Source organism: Choloepus didactylus, chromosome 1 (assembly GCF_015220235.1).
Source record: "Choloepus didactylus isolate mChoDid1 chromosome 1, mChoDid1.pri, whole genome shotgun sequence".
Taxonomy (NCBI): domain Eukaryota; kingdom Metazoa; phylum Chordata; class Mammalia; order Pilosa; family Megalonychidae; genus Choloepus; species Choloepus didactylus.
This window is the reverse complement of record NC_051307.1, coordinates 163,317,519-163,338,297: the sequence shown is the minus strand read 5'-3', so window position 1 is coordinate 163,338,297 and position 20,779 is coordinate 163,317,519. Positions and strand designations below refer to the sequence as shown.

Below are 20,779 nucleotides of genomic sequence, written 5' to 3'. Positions count from 1 at the left end.
TGCCTCTCTTGGAAGCACAGAACACAACTACATTAAAGCATATTCATTCCTAGAATACAGGAATGTTTCAAATGCTATAGGAGGAAAAATGGTTCTTTGGGGACATAAAAGAAGGATAACTAATTTTGTCACCTAGGGAGATATGTAGATTGTTACTGAGCTGAATTTCAAAGTATGATCTGCGATTCAGGTGGATTGGAGGATAGCTATTGAGCTAAGTTACTTCAGGTAGAGGGACTGGACCTTCTAAAGCAGGAAACATGGTGACATTCAAGTACTGGGAAAATGGTAGGAGATGAGGCTGCCAATAAAGTGGAAGCATAACCTAGAGTAAGTCATTCAGACTAAAGATTATTATCAGAACCATTGTTGCCCATATAGACTACAGGTTCCTTGTAACGGTACTCCAGTTGAAAAATTCTCACTCTAAACATTCCTCCATCTTGATCTTGATTCCAGTTGTTGCTCTACCTGGGAAGGATATATCTAGTTCAGTTTCTTCTGCAATGCCTGGCAGCCTCTTGGGACTTGAAAAAAGCAATTATCTATCAAATAGCAGATGGCTGTGTAGATTAGCCCCAATGAGTAAAAACACAGTGATGCGAACAAAAGATGGTGATTAGCTGGTTGGATAACAACAAGCCATCTCAGCACAGATGCACTGGAAACAAGGGCAGGATCAGATACTAACGTTTTTATTTTCTTGGGTTCATTAACAATGCATTCATTATTTCAATACTATCTGATATTAACAGTAGGGAGATACAGAAAGAGGGCTAACTTTTACACCACAGCATTCTCATTTTAATTAAAATAACAGTTTCCTTAAAATTTCATGGTAATAGATGACTTAATGTTATTTTCCATCCAGTTGTAAAAATGGTAACTTGCTTTCTGGTAGATTTGTTGTTATTTTAGAATTCCAAACTAAGCATTTTTAGTTCAGTTTATATAAATTCTATGGAAAAAATAATATCCATACTGTTCTTATATGCATACACAGGAGTGTAACATATAAAAATGAAATGGAAAGTCAATCAAAACTGCCCACATCTTTTAGGACACCATCCCATATCTGCTTTATAGGAAAAAAAAGTACTAAACTGAGTTTCTAACATGCTGCCTGTTCAAAACCCTGCTATAGACTCCAGGATCTCCCAGGTCTCAATTAACTAAGGTGTTAATTGAGGAGAGGAAAAGTCACAGATAATTTAAAGCATGGTTAAACCAAAACAAGTCAAAATATGATACAGAAATTTTAATTGTACACATATTTAGTTAAAAATGTATCCAATATTCAGAAACACATGAGCATTCTACAAACATCATCCAAAAGCATAAATAATGTAGACATTGATGGTGTGCAAGCACTCAACAAAAAAATGGTCAAAATATTAAAATCATAGGGTATTTGAAAGGTCAAATTTTGTGAAAATATACATTTATTGCTGTGTTTTTTTGTGGAGAAGCAGGGATGTCTCCAAGATATGGTAAGAAAGATAATTTATATTTCCATTAATTAATTACTAAGTGCCTTCAAAGGTATATATATTCTTGCTGAATTGTGGCTATTTTATTTTTTGACAAATGTATTATCCAGGCATACCTTTTGGACATGGTTAATCTACAGACTGATTCATCTACCCCCAGATAATCAGCAGTTGAACCCCATATCGCCTTGGCCCATGTTTCTAATACTTAGGAAAGTGATGAAAATTAGGCACCTAAAAGCAGTAGATGCTATTACCAAGAGGCAACACACAACATGGTGTGTTGATTGCAAGTTAATATTTGTCATTATTTTATTTACTCAGTTGTTACTCAGAGGTCATTATTTCTGGCTAAATGGCTATATGTTAGTAATTCTCATCTATTAGGAGCTCTTTTGTGAAAAGCTTTGAGAAGCACTGCATAGGAGCATCAAGGAAAACAGCATACATTTTGGTTAACTACAGGCCCATACCATTACACTTCTGGAGGGACCCCATTCAGTTCTCTTTTTCTGAAAAAGTGTAACTCTTAAATCAGCCAAGCATGAATAATAAATCCATGATTATCCTATTTATGAGGCTTTAACATTTAGAGAATAGTTTAAAAAAATCCAAATGGCTCAGTTTTTCACAATTTCCTGTTAGAGAATTATGCATTCACTAATTTACCTGCTTTGTTGTCTCATTTACCTCTTTTGGTGTGGAATGTTCCCATGGCTTATACGTACCTCCCTGGAGTCCTACAGTAAGAGATTCTCTACAGACTTTGACAAGGATGATGATGATGACAATGACCACTGTGGTGACCACAACAACGACGATGATAGCAAACATAGTGCTTACTATGTGTCAGGCACTGCTTCTAAGTGCTTTGTGTTTAACCATCACAACAATCCTATGATACAGTTATCCCATTTTTAAAGCTAGAGAAACTGAGGCACAGAGAATTAAGTATTTTCTCCAAGGTCACATAGCTTAGAAATGGCAGAACCAAATTGAACCCTGGGCAACCTGGCTCCAGAGTCCTTCTCTTAAACATTTCTCACTCCTGCCTCTCATCATAGAACTTATTAAGCATTTACTGTATTCAAGGCCAGAATTCGTGAAGTTGTTGAAAGTGATGTTGGAGAGCTACTTGAATCACATGAGTATCTATTACGTGATCAAGTAGGAATCTGGTAGAATTAGACAATGACATAATAGGTACTTCTAGGTATAATCACTTGGCTAACAAAGGAGAAATACTGAATCCTAGATAGATTTTTAAAAATGATTTTATGATCATGATATTGACATCTTGTTTGAAATAAAGGATGTTGTATGGTGCTGTTGGGCAGTTTTGTCCAAAAAGTACTTGATGTATTCATTGTTGAGAGAATTAGTGACCTTTTCCCAATTATTTTCAGAACATGTATTAGATAAATTCTGTTCCTGAAAGTTACCTTCAACCTAGTTATTAGCATAGGAAGCTAGATAACCATAGGACCTTGATGATACCAAGTGTCAGTAAGTCTATAAAGTCTTATCTTTGATCAATTATCCTATCCCCAAAAAGGAGAGCCTGAGGTGGCTTCACCTATGCCACGTCACTCTGGGTTTCTTAATTTTTCTTTATTGTGAGAAAAGAAAGAATCCTTCTTCTAGCAACCACTCAGGAGCTACATTGCTGCTCCTGTGGCTGCTGTGAACTTCTTTTCCATATCAGGAAAGTGTGTGGGTGTGGGTGTGCACACATGCACGTGTGTTTAATTTCCCTAGTTGACAGCTTCCTTCCTTAGTGCTATGCCTTTTGGAGGCAAAAGCTGCATTTGTTTCTAAATCATGCTGAATGATTAGGGGTGTTTCTTCATCCCTAGAGTTGACCTTCTAGCAGCCTGGACTCACTCCAAGGAAAGAAACATCTTCAGGCACAGTTAAACAGAACATATATGGGTTTTCAAGGAGTGAGAATGTCAGTTTGCTCCAAGAAAATAAAGCTTTCAACAGACCAAATCCAGGAGCACAAATTTCAGATAAGCAGAGGAGAGGGTATGGTCATTCATTATCACCATATTTATCTTGGACTTTGATAATTGGAATAGAGACGAACTAGCTAGCCAGTTTAAAGGAGTTTGGAGTCTACTCATGGGAAATTGTTTCTGAGTGTCTTGACAATGACCAAAATTAAACTTCAGTTTTATGTGTTGGGCCCTGAAAATTTGAAGATGGTTGATGTTGAAGCAGAATCTTAATATTCAGAGAGGTCTCTTTTCCTGGAGCACTGAGTCACAGCTAATTTAAATCACCAGGGACCTTTGGCAATAGCCTTTGCCTCCAAATGCCGTATTCTCCTAGTCAGTAATCTGCTTCGTAGATTTCACCCCACCTGGCTTGATCTACCACCGAGCTGCCATTTATCTGTGAAATGTGACAAGGCCTAATAGGTTCGTATATACTTGACTGCTGGCTTTTCATTCCAGTGTTAATGGAAGCAAAGTCCTTTCTTCTTTGTGGTAGATCGATTAACCAGACTGCATTGAGGATAGAGGTGGTTAACTTTTCATGTCAGGACTGATAATACTAAACAGAATATGAAAGATGAAACTTCACTTTTATCTAGGAAAATGCATAAATGTGATTTCTCCCTGGAGAGCATCTCTGAGCTTAAAAGTGAGCAGGCTCTATAAAATGGCCTGCTGAGGATCAGCCTTCAGAGAGAACAGTCTCGGATTCCAGTAACAGATTTATCACTGGCCATTTGGAAAACAGGAGAAGGGAATCCTAGGAATATCAGGGTCATTAGTTAGTAGTATAGTCTTGTCATGTTGAAGTGTTTATGTCTATTGGTTTGAAGTAAATGCTAAGGTATTTTACTTCCACGTTTTCATAGTCTTGTAGTTTAACACTGCCTTTGTCTCTGTTTGCCTGCATGCTGGAGAAACTACTTCACCCAGCAAACCTCGTGCTTCCCTAGCCCCAGCAGCATAAGGTCTGTCAGAGGTGTGGTAGAAGACACATGTCCTTTCACTGAAGCCTTCTGAGGGCATGGAGGATAACCCTTGGGCATATAGCACACCTAGACCAAAATATGTCTTGATAAGGTGGCAGTTTCTGGTACATCTGACTTAGTTTTGTCCTTTCTGGCACTGGCATCCTCAGGCACCTATGTAGGTAGAAGAGACTTGATGATAAAATGAAAGTATTAATTAGGAATGTTTGAACCCTCACTCCAGAATAATAAATAAATAAATAAATACATGTTTTCACAGATACTAAACCAATACATCTTCCTTCCCTCCCCTTAAATTTTGTCTCATTGTTTATTCCTAAGTATGTCATTCCTAAGGCGTAATGGACTTACTACTCTAGCATAGAAGACCTGGCAAGAGAGTGGGCTTGAAAGCTGGCATTGAGGAGTAAGAAGCCTTGTGAAATTCTTGTATCTGCTCCTTAGATGTAAAGAGAACAAGCCTGGAGGGCCCATCCCACAGGGTTCTCCTTTAGTGTGGAGAAGATTGGGGTTAGGAGGAAGACCATGTTATATAAGAGAAATGAAAGAAAGGCCTGCCTCTATTCTAGCCAAAGTAAAGACGGGAAGAAGGAGAATGAAAAGAGGGCAGAGACAGAGGAGTGAACACAAGGGGCAACTCCAGCATTGTTCTCTCTGAGCTTTGGTGTAGGGGACCAAGGAATTCAGGGAAGCACCACTGGCACAGGATTCTATCTCTGTATTCTTCTTGCGGAGTAGGGAGGGCACAGTGTAGAAGCCCTCCAAGCTAATAGGGAGCAGCTCAGTTACCATGCAGCAAGGACACCCAGGAGAGGAACAGGTGCATCATAACAGATGCTGGGGTGGGCCACTGGGCCAGGAGCTGAATGTTGTAGCACAGACTCCAGGATCTCCAGCCAGCCAGAGAGGAGGGAAGGACAGACCAGCAGAGAGGTGATGGCAAGACCTACCCAAGAGTATTGCTGGAGGAGGAAGAAGGGGCCAGCCTGGTACTTCACCATCAGAGGCCGGAGGGCACATGGTGATGGGGAACAAGAAGCATTACTGTAGACCAGTGGATGCCAGGTAGTGCATATGTAGGCTGGCACAGTGCCTGATGACCCCGCTCCCCACCAACACTGCAAGCACACCCCTCCCTCAACACAGGGAAGACTGGGATATGCCATTATAGGTAAAGGGGAAGCTATCAGGAAGTCTGAATATTTTCAGAAGGGACTATTTAAATTATCATATCAGACTAAATTTTAAACTGGATTGGACATTTAGTTACAGTAAAAGCTGTCACATCAGGTGTAATGGGAACCAGTTAATAACAAAAAGGGGTTAAAATGGAATCATAAATAATCATATATATATATATATATATATACACATTAAACCTTTTATTTTAATTTAATGTAAATGTGCATTCATACCGCAATCTTTTAATGCAGGGCCAAGACCTTTTCTTTACATTATTGGTCTTCTAATTAGAGTTCCGCATCTTATGTATTGCATAAATCACCCCCATAATATTCCATCTACAATTCCTAGTTGTATTTTCTTTTCAGGAGCAAGAACTTTTAAGACACTTGAAAAGAAATTTGAATGCAGATCCTAGATTTTTACAGTTTTAAAAATATTTTACAGTTGCCTTAATGCCACCTAATTCGAAAGCATTGTTAAAGGAAACTTGCCTTTATTAAATCTATTCAAAGCATTCAATTTAATTTTCACACAGACAACTTTTTCTTTTCACAATCATTTCTTCTCATTATGCGGTATGTTAAATGATGTGACTAAAATAACAAATAAATGCATATAAACAGATTGGCAACACAACTGACTCTAGAAAACAGAGAAAATACAGATATCCCAGAGAGAAACCTGTTAACCTATGGATTCTCAGTGTACCAGGGTAATCAGCCAGTATGATGTAGAGAAGCAGTAGAGGCTGCTCATTAATTCATTGGTTACATGGAAATTGGCTAAGAGTGTGACTGGTGTAACATGTTTCTCTCCAAAACAAAGGCCAGGGTGGTTGTAAATGACATTTTTAAAATTACATTTCCACCTGCACTTCCAAGTTGCACGTCCTGTGGGTTAAATTTTGCAAACCCACTTTTTTTTGGTAAAAATAACTTCCTAAGTGGAGTCCAATTTAGAAATAGTTGTTTCCCCATTGAATGGACATATAAGGGCTTTCTGGTTAGCTATTACATTTCTCTCTGCCCCTTACCCTATCTCTACTTCTGCTTATCTTCAGATGTGTTCCTGTTTAATCGTGTCATGTCCAGTGTCATGCAGGCTTCTCTTGTTCGGTGCTCAGGCACTATTTACATAGGCAGTAGCCTAATCCCTACTCCCTAAGACCACCTGAGCCCACAGTGGAACAGGTTGAGGGGAGAGTTGGTAAGTTCTTCCTTGGCATTCTGCACACATGTGTTCACTTCCTCATTTGTAGAGCCAGAAACCCTACAGGCTAACCCTTGGCCATGGAGCAGGGAGCAGAATTTCAGTGGTTTCTGCAGGCATAGGAAGATATTCACCCAATGAGCAAGTGGCTCCACTGCTTTTGGCAAATGAATTGGACCTTGTATTTCAGATCTTTCAGAGGATACAATCTCTGGAACAGGATTGACATCCTTCTGAGGCTGACTGATCAAGGGTAATAATCCATTTTTTTTTGGTTCATTTGGTATCATTTTCTCCAAAGCCAACACTGTTCACTTCATTTGGAACTGTTAAAGGTAGCTGCACAGTATTCATTACTATCATGATCCACTTGTGTGTACATTCCTACATTCCTAAGTCTTAATTTCAAAGCATTGGGAGGTGAAGGGGTTGGTTAACTTCTCTCAAACCATTTGAACTGATACTACTGTTCTGTTCCTAATGTAAACACAGCTTGAAAATTATTCCTTACTGTCATGGTTCTGAACTGTGCCTGCAAAGCCATGTAATGTAAAATTGTGAAAGACAAATGTGTTAACCTCTGTGCTGGGGTCAATTTTTAATACTCTGAAAAGGTTTAGGAATTAAAACTCAGTTTAAAACTTAGCATGTTTTACTTATAAGGAAAAACAGAAATGTCAGTCAAGAACATATTGTGACAAATCTGTAGGAAATGTGTCCTCCATTGAATTGTACAGTTATCCCTGGAAAGTGAATACAAAGAAATAAGTCTTCTCAATACAAATTTCCTTCTGCTAAAATCTTAGTAAAGGCTTTTCTAATCCTAGGTTTCAAGACTTGAAGAATAATTTTGCTAGATAATGGTTGTTTTAAAGATACAGTATTTTAAACATCCTCAAATTGCTTCCCAATATCTGAGGGTTTAGCATGAAAATTAGTATGTTATTTCTCCTTTCCCTCCTTAAATGGGTATGGATGTGCGTGTATGAATACACATATATTTTATCGTATCAAATCAGTTGGTCATATCATAGAACCAGACGTTGGGCAAGTTACCTAACCTCTCTAGGCCTCTCGTCTCACATTGTAACGTGAAGGAATTGCAATAGATTGAATTTTAAACCCCTCACAGTTAAAATGTTCTTTTATTCTAGTGAGAAAAATGTTGAACCCGCATGCTATGTATGCCTGCATAGCAGGTAACATAGACTAAAATTTTATCTTTAAGAGCCTGGAATATGATTCATGTATGTGCAAGGAACATTTACTTAACTTGTTTTATTTTTTAATATATATGTAAACTGAGTGGGGGTAAAAAAATTAAAATCTTTTTTGGCCAAATATTGTAGCCATACCTATATCTCATCTCCACCATCACCCTGCTACTACCGACTCCAATGTTTAGAAAACATGGCCAGGAATTTATAAAATGCAGGAATCAGTCCCTCTATCAGAACACTATTAACCAGGCAGGAACTGTCTAAATCAACTATTCTGAAATTCCAGAGTCCACTAGAACACTATACAGCATTCAGGGAAGAGAGGATAAATTACAGTAAATACCAGTGAATTCCTCTCTCTACATGGTGGTTACTTTCACCCAGCCCCCACTCACATTGCAGGCAGTAGTGGGGTCCAGCACCTGGCTTAGCTTACTGGTGCCAGAAAGGGACATAAAAATCCACTACCCGAAGGTCCATGGTGGGCATGGGCCAATCGCTGATGACAGATTTTGATCAGCTACTTCAAATTGCTGAGGGCCTGGCTCTGGCTCTAACCCACCCTGAATAATGGTGGCTGGGGAAACTTAAAGGCAGTATGAACATGCAAAAAGCCCAGAGAACACAAAACAGGATAAACATGAAGAAAAATATGCCCCATAACATATTTATCAAACTGTTAAATGCAAAGGACAAGGAGAGAGTTCTGAACGCAGCAAGAAAAAAGGAATGTGTTTTGTACAAGGGAGTCCCAATTAGATTGAGTTCGGATTTCTCATCAGAAACCATGGAGGCAAGGAGGTAATTGGTTGAAATACTTAGAGTGCTGGAAAAAAAAAACAGTTGTCACCAAGAATTTTATATCTAATGATAGTTTATTTCAAAAATAAGGGAGAGATTAAGACATTTCCAGATAAACAAAAGGTGAGGAAGTTCATCACCATTAGACCTGCCCTATAAGCAGTGCCAAAGGGTACAAGCAGGGTACAAGATTAACATGCAAAATCAGTAGTACGTCTATACACTAGAAATGAACAATCTGAAGAAGAAATCAAAATAATTCCATTTACAATAGCAACTAGAGTAATCAAATATCTAGGAATAAATCTAACCAAGGATGTAAAGGACTTTACACAGAAGATCACAAAACATTGCTAAAAGAAATCAAAGAAAATCTAAATAAATGGGAGGACATTCTGTGTTCATGGTTTCGAAGACTAAATACTATTAAGATGTCAGTTCTGCCAAATGTGATTTACAGATTCAATGCAATTCCAATCAAAACTACAACAACTTTCTTGGCAGAAATGGAAAAGCCAGTTACCTAATTTATATAGCGGTCCTGAATAGCCAAAATCATGTTGAAAAAGAACAAAGTTGGATGACTCACACTTCCAGATCTTAAAACTTACTACAAAGACACAGTAATCAAAACTCCATTGTACTGATACAAGTACAGACATATAGATCAATGACATGAAATTGAAAGCTCAGAAATCAACCCTCACATTTATGGCCAGATGATTTTTGACAAGGGGGCAAGGACCACTCAGTTGGGAGAGAATAGTCTCTTCAACAAATGGTGTTAGGAAAACTAGATCTCCACTTGCAAAAAAATGAAGGTGGAGCCCTACTTCATATCATATACAAAAATTAACTAAAAATGGATCAAAGTCCTAAATATAAAAGCCAGAACTATCAGACTCCTAGAAGAAAATATAGGGAAGCATCTTCAGGACCTCGTGTTAGGCAGTGATTTCTTATACTTTACACCCAAAGCAGAAGCAACAAAAGGAAAAATAGATAAATGGGAACTCATCAGAATTAAAAACTTTTGTGTCTCAAAGGGTTTAACCATGAAAGTAAAATGACAGCCTACACAATAAGAGAAAATATTTGTAAACCACATATTCAATAAAGGTTTAATATCCAGAATACATAAAGAAATCTTTCAACTTAACAACAAAAAGACAAACAACCCAACTAAAAATGGGCAAAAGACTTGAATAAAAATCTCTCCGAAGAAGATATACAAATGACCAGAAAGCACACAAAAAAGATTTTCAACATTATTAGCCATCAGGGAAATGCAAATAAAAACCACAATGAGAAATCATTTCACATCCGTGAGAATGGCTGTTATTTTAAAAAGCAAACAAACAAAAACAGAAAATAACAAGCCTTGGAGAGGGCGTGGAGAAAGAGGAATACTCATTCATTGCTGGAGGCAATGTAAAATGGTACAACTGCTGTGGAAGAGTTTGACAATTCTTGAAAAGGTTAAATATAGAATTACCATATGACCTGGTAATCCCACTACTAGGTATATACCCAAAAGAATTGAAAGCAGGTACTTGAAAAGATATTTGCACACCAATGTTCATACTGGCATTATTCACAATTACCGAAAGATGGAAACAACCCAACTGTCCATCAACCAATGAATAAATAAATAAAATGTGGTATATACATACAATGGACTTTATTCAACCATAAACAGGAATGAAGTTCTGATACATACAACAACATGGATGAACCTTGAAGACATCTTGTTGGGTAAAATAAACAGGCACAACAGGACAAATATTTTATGAGCCCACTGATATGAAATAATGGTTATAAGCAAACTCATAGAGTCTGAATCTAGAATATAGGTTATCAGGACAAGGTAGGGGTAGGGAATAGGTGTTTAATGCTTAAAATGTGCAGAGTTTCTATTTGGGTTGATGGAATGGTTTTGGTAATGGATGGTGGTGATGGTAGCACAACATTGTGGATGTTACTAACAGCACAGAATTATATATTTGAATGTGGCTAAAATAGGAAATTTTAGTTTGTATGTACATTACTAGAACAAAATTTTTTTAAAAAATCCACAGAACTGCAACAGTTAACCCTAAGTTAAATCATGGACTATAGTTAATTATACAATTATAACAAATGTACCACACCAATGCAAGGTGTTAATAACAGAGTATGTGGGAATCCTGTATTTCATGCATAATTGTTCTGTAAACCCACAACGTCTCTAATTTAGAAAAAAAATTGTATGACGTTTTGTGGAGCTACTGCAGGGCTGAGAGGGTGTGGGAAGGAATTCTGGGCCTGACTCTCCAAGACTGTCTTACTCATTAGCATACTAATGGCCTTGAGTGTGATTTAATAGGACAACATGGCAGGTTTCCCAGCAGTTTCCCATCTACTCTGTGGGACATGTCCTTTTAGCTAACTTGAGACTTCACAAGTATCACTGAAAAAGAAAGAAACAGGAACAAATAGGATTCTGGCAATAGTTTTTCTTTTTTTTTTCTTTTTTTTTTAATATCTGATAACTCATGTGCCACTTCTCCCTCAGAGCCATTAAAGGCTGTCTTTCATATTTAATTCTCTCTTTCTGTCCTACTAAGATGAGAACCATGGCTAGTCTTGCCTGCCTTTCTCAATTCTCACACCCCATTAAAATTGAAGCTGATTTGTCACATTGACACAGAAGAATGTTATTATTCAAAGCTGGGTTAAAAAGGGAATGTATGGAAAACAAACCAATAAGCCAAGTAGCCCTGATATTTAATTTTCTTGGAAATCTTTCCCATTGAACCAGGCAAGTCTACACACTACACATTTGCCAAATAAAAAGTGGTATTGTAGGAGGATAATCGTCTATAAATAATGAGGAAATAATTTGAAAGAGAGTATACATTATAGACGATCCTTTCTCCTTCCCATGTTCTCCCCACCCTACCCTGAAATGCCATTTGTGGGTTCCAGCTTTTAGAGACAGTATATTAAGTGCTGTTTATTTTGTTCCTTCTTTCATAGGCATGGAGGGTTTGGGGAACTGCAGTGGGTGAATTTTAAGTTTTTGGCCATCAATTCCAGGTTTGCACTTTTTCTTTTTTTAATTCAGTTTATTGAGATTGTTCACATACCATACAGTCATCCAAAGTATACAATCAGTTGTTCACGGTACCATTATATAGTTGTGCATTCATCACTACAATTAATTTTTTTTCAATTTTTAGAACATTTTCATTACTCTGGAAAACAAATGAAAATAAAAAAGAAAACTCAAATCTTCCTGTACCCCTAACCACCCCCCCACCATTATTGACTTTTGGTATTGGTATAGTATATTTGTTACTGTTGATGAAAGAATGTTAAAATACTACTAACTGTAGTACATAGATTGCAATAGGGATATTTTTTCCCTAAATACCCCTCTATTATTAACTTCTAGTTATAGTGTCATACATTTGTTCTAGTTCATGAAAGAGATTTCTAATATCTATACAGTTGATCACGGATGCTGTCTACCACAAGATTCAATGTGTTACACATTCCCATCTTTTAACCTCCAACTTTCCTTCTGGTGACATACATGGCTCTAAGCTTTCCCCTTTCTACCAAATTCACAGACCATTCAGCACTGTTAGTTATTCTCACAATAACATGCTACCGTCACCTCTGTCCATTTCCATACACTTAAGTTCAACCTAGTTAAACATTCTGCTCATAGTAAGCAACTGCTCCTCGTTCTTTAGCCTCATTCTATATCCTGGTAACTTATTTTTCATGTCTATGAGTTTACATGTTATAATTAGCTCATATCAGTGAAATCATACAATATTTGCCCTTTTGTGTCTGACTTATTTCACTCAATATAATGCCCTCAAGGTTTCTTCATCAACCTTTTTTTTTAAAAGACGGTTTTGTTCACACACCATATATTCCATCCTAAGTAAACAATAGATGATTCCCTGCATAAATAATCACATATTTATGCATTCATCACTATCACCACTATCTATATAAGGACATTTCCATTTTTTCCACAAAGACAGAGGAAGTGTCCAAGGTGGAGAGAAAAAGAAGAAAGAGAAAAAAAAAGATGACAGCAAAAAAGCAACAAAAGGGAAGATAGAATCAAAATAAAGTATAATAAAAGAGTCAGACAACATCACCAATGCCAAGAGTCCCACAACCCTCCCTTATATCCCCCTCTCACAGGCATCCAGCTTTGGTACATTGGTACATTGCCCCTGCCATATCAAAGGAAGCATAATACAATGTTTCTCTAGTTTGCATTGATTGCATTTTTCCCCCAATACCACCCTGTTTCGGTTTGCTAATGCTGCTCCTGTGCAAAATACCAGAAATGGCTTTCATAAAGGGGGTTTATTTGGTTACAGAGTTATAGTCCTAAGGCCATAAGAGTGTCCAAACAAAGGCATTACCAGTAGGGTGCCTTCACCAAAGGAAGGCCAATGGTGTCCAGAAAACCTCTTTTAGCTCAGAAGGCACGTGGCTGGCATCTGCTTATTCCCAGATTGCGTTTCAAAATGGCTTTCTACCAGGACATTTCTCTCTGGGTATCTGAGGGTATTCTTTTAGGTTCTCCCGCAAACTCTGGCATAGCAAAAGTCTACTTTCAATGGCCATCTTCAAAATATTTCTCTTAGCTGCAGCAACATCAGGGGTCTGCAATTCCAAGCATATCTAAACATCAGCATCAGCTGTCAACAGCCGTCTTCGAAATATGTCTCTCAGCTGCAGCTGTTCTTAGGTCCTTCTGTTTGTGGGCTATTTTAGAACAACAGAAATTAAATCAAGACCCACCCTGAATGGCAAGGTCCACATACCATTGAAATTATCCAATCAGATGTTTCACTCACAGTTGATTGAGTCACATCTCCATCAAAACACTTGATTAAAGGATTCCAATCTAATCAGCACTAATACATCTGCCCACACAAGAGTACATCAAAGAACATGGTGTTTGGGGGGCATAATACATCCAAACCAGCACACACCCCATTTTTAACACCTTGCAAGGTTGGTATTCATTTGTTCTCCCTCATGTAAAAACTTATTTGTACATTTTATCACACTTGTTGAACACTCTGGGTTTGACTAAGTTATTCAGTCCCAGTCTTTATTTTCCCTCTTTCCTTCTGGTGTCCCACATGCCCCTAACCTTCCTCTTTCAACCATAGTCACAGTCATCTTTGTTCAGTATACTTACATTGTTGTGCTACCATCACCTAAATTGTGTTCCAAACCTTTCACTTCTTTCTTTTTCTATCTGTCTGTAGTGCTCCCATTAGTATTTCCTGTAGAGCAGTTATTTTGTTCACAAAATCTCTCATTGTCTGTTTGTCAGAGAATATTTTAAACTCTCCCTCATATTTGAAGGACAGTTTTGCCAGATATAGGATTTTGGATTGGTGGTTTTTCTCTTTCAGTATCTTAAATATATCACCCCACTTCCTTCTTGCCTCCATGGTTTCTACTGAGAAATCTGCACATAGTCTTATCAAACTTCCCTTGTATGTGATGGATTGCTTTTCTCTTGCTGCTTTCAGGATTCTCTCTTTGGCTTTGATGTTTGATAATCTGACTATTAAGTGTCTTGGTGTATTAGTTAGGGTTCTCCTTGGAAACAGAATCAATGAGAGATGTCTCTGATTATCAAATTGTAAAAGTGACTCACGCAACTGCAGGAGCGCATGAGTCCAAATTCTGCAGAGCCGTCAACAAGCTGTCAACTCCAAGGAAGATGTCCGACAAACTCCTCGGGAAACGAACCGACAACTTGGACGAACTCCTCAGGAAACGAACCGGCAACTTTGACGAACTCCTCAGGAAACGAACTGGCAACTTCGACAAGCTCCCCAGGAAATGCTTCACTGAGTAGCTGAAGAAAGAAGTGAAGGTTCTCTAACCGTCCGGCTTATAAGCCTCCAACTGATCACCCGGACCAAATCCAGCCAATTGCATTCTCTCACTGTGGAAGCACGCCCCTTGAATGAGTCATCAGTCAGCTGCAGTCAATTGACTGATGATCCGACAAACCAGCCCGTTGGATTATTAACCAGCCTCAAATATCCTCACAGCAATCGTCAGGCCAGTGCCACCTAGCCAAGTTGACACATGAACCCAACCATCACAGTGCACCCCTTGTCAACTTGGCAGTTGTACACATCACCTAAAACCATACCTTCAAAATGAACGTTACAGCTTATGCCTTATGATAAGGGGATAAGACAGAGAAGAAAGCAAAAATATTTTCTTTACAGACAAATACAAACATAATCATAACAAAACGAGGAGGAAATATTCATGTCATCATAGTCCTCGTTTCTGTAACTGGTCATGTGGCTGTAGTTCATATTTATCACGACCTTCTTCCACTACCCATTCCATGTTCCCTTTACCCTCAGCAAGCACTTCAGCTGGCCGTGGTTCTTTGCTTGGTGGGGTGACCCAAACCTTCATTCCTGAAGTTTCTTGGCCATTGGTAGTGCTGCCTGGATTGGGTTGTTGCAGTTTTCCATTGACTTGAATCACGGGGCATGGTAGTACTAAGAGACACCCTAAGGGATCTCCTGTATTCCAGGAAAACTCTTCTTTACTTCCATTGTGTAGTTGCAGTGCTATTTCCCCTTGATAGTCAGGATCAATCACCCCAGCCAGTACAGTAATCCCCTTACTTGCCTGTTGATTCAGAGGCATGAGTTGCCCAAAGTGACCAGATGGCAGTCTTAATTTCCAGTTCAATGGGATTATTGTTGTGTTTCCTGGTGGAAGCATTCCTCCTTTTGGAACCAAGACTTGTAGACCAGCAGAGCTTAAACTTGCAGGGACAGGAAGCAAAAATTTCCCTAGTGGATCACTAGGAGTGATAGTGAGTGGTGCTACTCCTGTTTCCATCCCTTGATTCCTGGACCCATGAATCCTGGCTATGGGAGAAACAGCACCATAGAGTGGACGCTGATTCAGAGCATACACAGCCTCCTGGAGAACACTGTCCCAACCCTGCAAGGTATTGCCACCTAGTTGGCGCCATAATTGAGTCTTCAATAGGCCATTCCACCTTTCTATCAACCCAGCTGCTTCTGGATGATGGGGAATATGGTAGGACCACAGAATTCCATAAGCATGTGCCCATTCCCTCACTTCATTTGCTGTGAAGTGGGTTCCTTGGTCCGAAGCAATGCGGTGTGGAATACCATGACGGTGGATGAGGCATTCTGTAAGTCCACGTATCGTAGTTTTGGCAGAAGCATGTCGTGCAGGGAAGGCAAACCCATATCCGGAGTATGTGTCTATTCCAGTAAGAACAAATCGCTGCCCTTTCCATGATGGAAGTGGTCCGATGTAATCAACCTGCCACCAGGTAGCAGGCTGATCACCCCGAGGAATGGTGCCATATCGGGGACTGAGTATGGGTCTCTGCTGCTGGCAAATTGGACACTCAGCAGTGGCTGTGGCCAGGTCAGCCTTGGTGAGTGGAAGTCCATGTTGCTGAGCCCATGCATAACCTCCATCCCTACCACCATGACCACTTTGTTCATGAGCCCATTGGGCAATGACAGGAGTTGCTGGGGAAAGAGGCTGATTGGTATCCACCATACGGGTCATTTTATCCACTTGGTTATTAAAACCTTCTGCTGAAGTCACCCTCTGGTGAGCATTCACATGGGACACAAATATCTTCATGTTGTTTGCCCACTCAGAAAGGTCTATCCACATACCCCTTCCCCAGACTTCTTTGTCACCAGTCTTCCAATCATGTTCCTTCCAAGTCCCTGACCATCCAGCCAAACCATTAGCAACAGCCCAGGAATCAGTATACAGACGCACCTCTGGCCAGTTCTCCTTCCAAGCAAAGTGAACAACCAGGTGCACTGCTCGAAGTTCTGCCCGCTGGGAGGATTTGCCCTCACCACTGTCCTTCAGGGATATCCCAGAAAGGGGCTGCAGTGCTGCAGCTGTCCACTTTCGGGTGGTGCCTGCATATCGTGCAGAACCATCTGTAAACCAGGCCCGAGTCTTCTCTTCCTCAGTCAACTGACTGTAAGGAACTCCCCAAGATGCCATAGCTGTGGGCTGGGAAAGAGAAGGTAAGGTGGAAGGAGTGGGGGCCATGGGCATTTGGGCCACTTCCTCATGTAACTTACTTGTACCTTCAGGACCTGCTCGAGCTCTATCTCATATATACCATTTCCATTTTATGATGGAGTGCTGCTGTGCACGCCCAACTTTATGGTTTGGTGGGTCAGATAACACCCAGCTCATGATAGGTAACTCAGGTCTCATGGTAACTTGGTGGCCCATGGTTAAGCGTTCTGTCTCTACTGAGGCCCAGTAGCAGGCCAACAGTTGTTTCTCAAATGGAGAGTAGTTATCTGCAGAGGATGGTAAAGCTTTACTCCAAAATCCTAAGGGCCTGCATTGTGATTCTCCTATAGGAGCCTGCCAAAGGCTCCAAACAGCATCTCTGTTTGCCACTGACACTTCCAGCACCATTGGATCAGCTGGATCATATGGTCCAAGCGGCAGAGCAGCTTGCACAGCAGCCTAGACCTGTTGCAGAGCCTCATCTTGCTCCGGTCCCCACTCAAAACTAGAAGCTTTTCTAGTCACTCGGTAAATTGGCCAGAGTAGCACACCTAAATGAGGAATATGTTGTCTCCTAAACCCAAAGAGGCCAACTAAGCGTTGTGCCTCTTTTTTGGTTGTAGGAAGGGCCAGATGCAGCAGTTTATCCTTCACCTTAGAAGGAATATCTCGACAGGCCCCACACCACTGGACACCTAGAAATTTTACTAAGGTGGAAGGCCCCTGTATTTTTGTTGGATTTATCTCCCATCCTCTGTCACGCAAATACCTTACCAACGAATCTAGAGTAGTTGCTACTTCTTGCTCACTAGGTCCAATCAACATGATATCATCAATATAATGGACCAGTGTGATGTCTTGTGGGAGGGAGAAATGATCAAGATCCCTGCGGACAATATTATGACATAGGGCTGGAGAGTTGATATAACCCTGAGGTAGCACAGTGAATGTAAACTGCTGGCCTTGCCAGCTGAATGCAAACTGTTTCTGGTGGTCCTTGCTGACAGCAATAGAGAAAAAAGCATTTGCCAGATCAATAGCTGCATACCAGGTACCAGGGGATGTGTTGATTTGCTCAAGCAATGATACCACATCTGGGACAGCAGCTACAATTGGAGTCACCACCTGGTTAAGCTTACTATAATCCACAGTCATCCTCCAAGACCCATCTGTTTTCTGCACAGGCCAAATAGGAGAGTTGAATGGGGATGTGGTGGGAATCACCACCCCTGCATCCTTCAAATCCTTAAGAGTGGCATCAATCTCTGCAATCCCTCCAGGAATCCGGTATTGCTTCTGGTTCACTACTTTGCTAGGCAGGGGCAGCTCTAGTGGCTTCCACTTGGCCTTTCCCGCCATAATAGCCCTCACTCCAGGAGTCAGGGAACCAATGTGAGGATTCTGCCAGTTGCTGAGTATGTCTATTCCAGTTATGCATTCTGGCACTGGGGAAATAACCACAGAATGGGTCCGGGGACCCACTGGACCCACTGTGAGATGGACCTGGGCTAAAACTCCATCAATCATCTGACCTCCATAAGCCCCAACTCTGACTGGTAGACCAGAGTGACATTTTGGGTCTCCGGGAATTAATGTCACTTCTGACCCAGTATCTAATAATCCATGAAATATCTGATCATTTCCTTTTCCCCAATGCACAGTCACCGTGGTAAAAGGCTGTAGGTCCCCCTGGGGAAGGCTGGGAGGAAGATTAACAGTATAAATTTTTGGCAGTGTGACAGGGTCCTTCTCCAAGGGTACCCGGCCTTCCCTTCATTCAAGGGGCTCTGGATCTGTAAACTGTCTCAAGTCTGGGAATTGATTAAGGGGCCATGACTCTCTGTTTTTGTAATTCAAGGGAGATTTTTGTTCACGTGGCCTAGAATTCTTCTGCTTATATAGTTCAAACAAGAATTTAGTCGATTGCCCATCTATTTTACTACTTGGTACTCCATGATCCACTAGCCAACGCCATAAGTCTCTGCGAGTCATATTATTGTGAATGCTGCTTTGAGCCTGTTTTCCATTATGGTAGCCATGCCCACCTTGTCTGTGGCGATTAACTGCAGCCACTTGGCTTCTGCTGACTCGGGACCCGATTATCCCCATTGTGTTTAAGGATTCCAGTTCAGTGACAGCAGTTCCTACAGTAATATCTGACCTACAGAGAAGGGCGACTACAGAGCTCTTCAGGGATGATGGAGCTAGTTTCACAAATTTATTCCTTACAGTCCTGGTAAAAGATGTGTCCTCTGGACATTCCAGGGCTGTGTGAGCAGGTCTTCCATGATAAATCCACTCTAACATTCCAATCTCTCTAAGCCTTTGAATCCTCTCCTCCACATTATACCAGGGCAGTTCTGGCATTTCAACCTCTGGTAATGCCGGCCACCTTTTGATCCATGTTTCAGCCAGCCACCCAAACAAACTGTTAACACCCTTTCTAAACCCTCGAGTTACAACATTGAATGCAGAATCTCTGCTTAGTGGGCCCATATCAGTAAATTCAGCCTGATCCAACCTTATATTCCTTCCACCATTATCCCACACTCTCAATATCCATTCCCACACATATTCCCCTGGTTTCTGTCTGTATAAATTGGAAAACTCATACAGTTCTTTTGGAGTATAGCGTACTTCCTCATGGGTCACACTTCATACCTCACCCTTTGGGGCTTGTTGGGATTTGAACCTAGTTATAGGTCTTGAAGCAAAAACTGGTGGTGGGGGTGGGTCATGAAAAGAGTTAGAATTATCTCTGAAGCCATTCACCTCAGGACACTCTGTTGCATTTTCATCTCTTAAAACAGGATTAATCTCTCCAGACAAAAGAGTGAGGGCTGCTTCCTCAGGAGAGGTGATTACAAGATTAGCAGGCATTGAAGGGTTAATCTCCTTAGGTGCGGGTTGGGTGGCAGGCTCCTTAGGGCAGACTGGAGGCAGAGAAGCTGTTTCCCCAGGACAGCCCTCTACAGGTAAATCTAACAATGACCCAGCAGAATCCAGGGTTCCAGTGTCCTCACTGTCATTATTATCAATCCATATGTCCCCATCCCAAGTTTCTGGATCCCATTCTTTTCCAATCAATGCCTTTACTTTAACAGCAGACACCCTGAGAGGTTGAGATTTTAGTTTACACTGTAAATGTGCTACTCGCACAGTAAGAGACTGCATCTGATTTTCAGAAACCTCCAGTCTGCGGGCACAGGAAATAAGATTTTCTTCCAGGGCACAAATGGAACCCTTTACATCTGTCATACGGCGTTCAAGTTTTGAATTTGAAGCCTTTAGCTCATCCCTTTCTCTTACAACTGTATCCAAAGTATCTAAGAGCAGCCAGCCAACATCATTATACTTCTTAATACTGCAAAACTCTATGAACGTGTCGAAAACACTGTCACCCAGAGCCTCGCTTCGTACTAGAGCACAATTAGGAGAATCAAATGGTGCTATTTTGCGTATTTCCTTTGCCAGCTCCTGCCATGGACTGTTAGTACCCTCTTGATTATTGGAAATAGAGTCATTAGTGCCTCTGAATCTAATCAGAGTAGAAAACAAATTGTAAAAGCCCATTTTAAGATTCCGTTTCTCAAGAACCACTCTCGGTACCAAGTTGTATTAGTTAGGGTTCTCCTTGGAAACAGAATCAATGAGAGATGTCTCTGATTATCAAATTGTAAAAGTGACTCACGCAACTGCGGGAGCGCACGAGTCCAAATTCTGCAGAGCCAACAAGCTGTCAACTCCAAGGAAGATGTCCGACAAACTCCTCGGGAAACGAACCG

General features: G+C 40.4%; 1 protein-coding gene across 6 annotated transcripts in view; it reads left to right on the top strand.

The window, feature by feature from the left end:
* Positions 1-20,779, top strand: part of TMEM108 (transmembrane protein 108) — a 433,516-nt gene that overhangs the window by 176,446 nt on the left and 236,291 nt on the right. The window contains exon 2 of one of the 6 annotated variants that reach the window (XM_037844726.1): positions 11,913-11,972. The exons of the other annotated variants lie outside the window; for them this stretch is intronic. The gene's annotated coding sequence lies outside the window, so the exon portion shown is untranslated. The remainder of the gene's footprint in view (positions 1-11,912; positions 11,973-20,779) is intronic. 6 annotated transcript variants of the gene reach the window in all.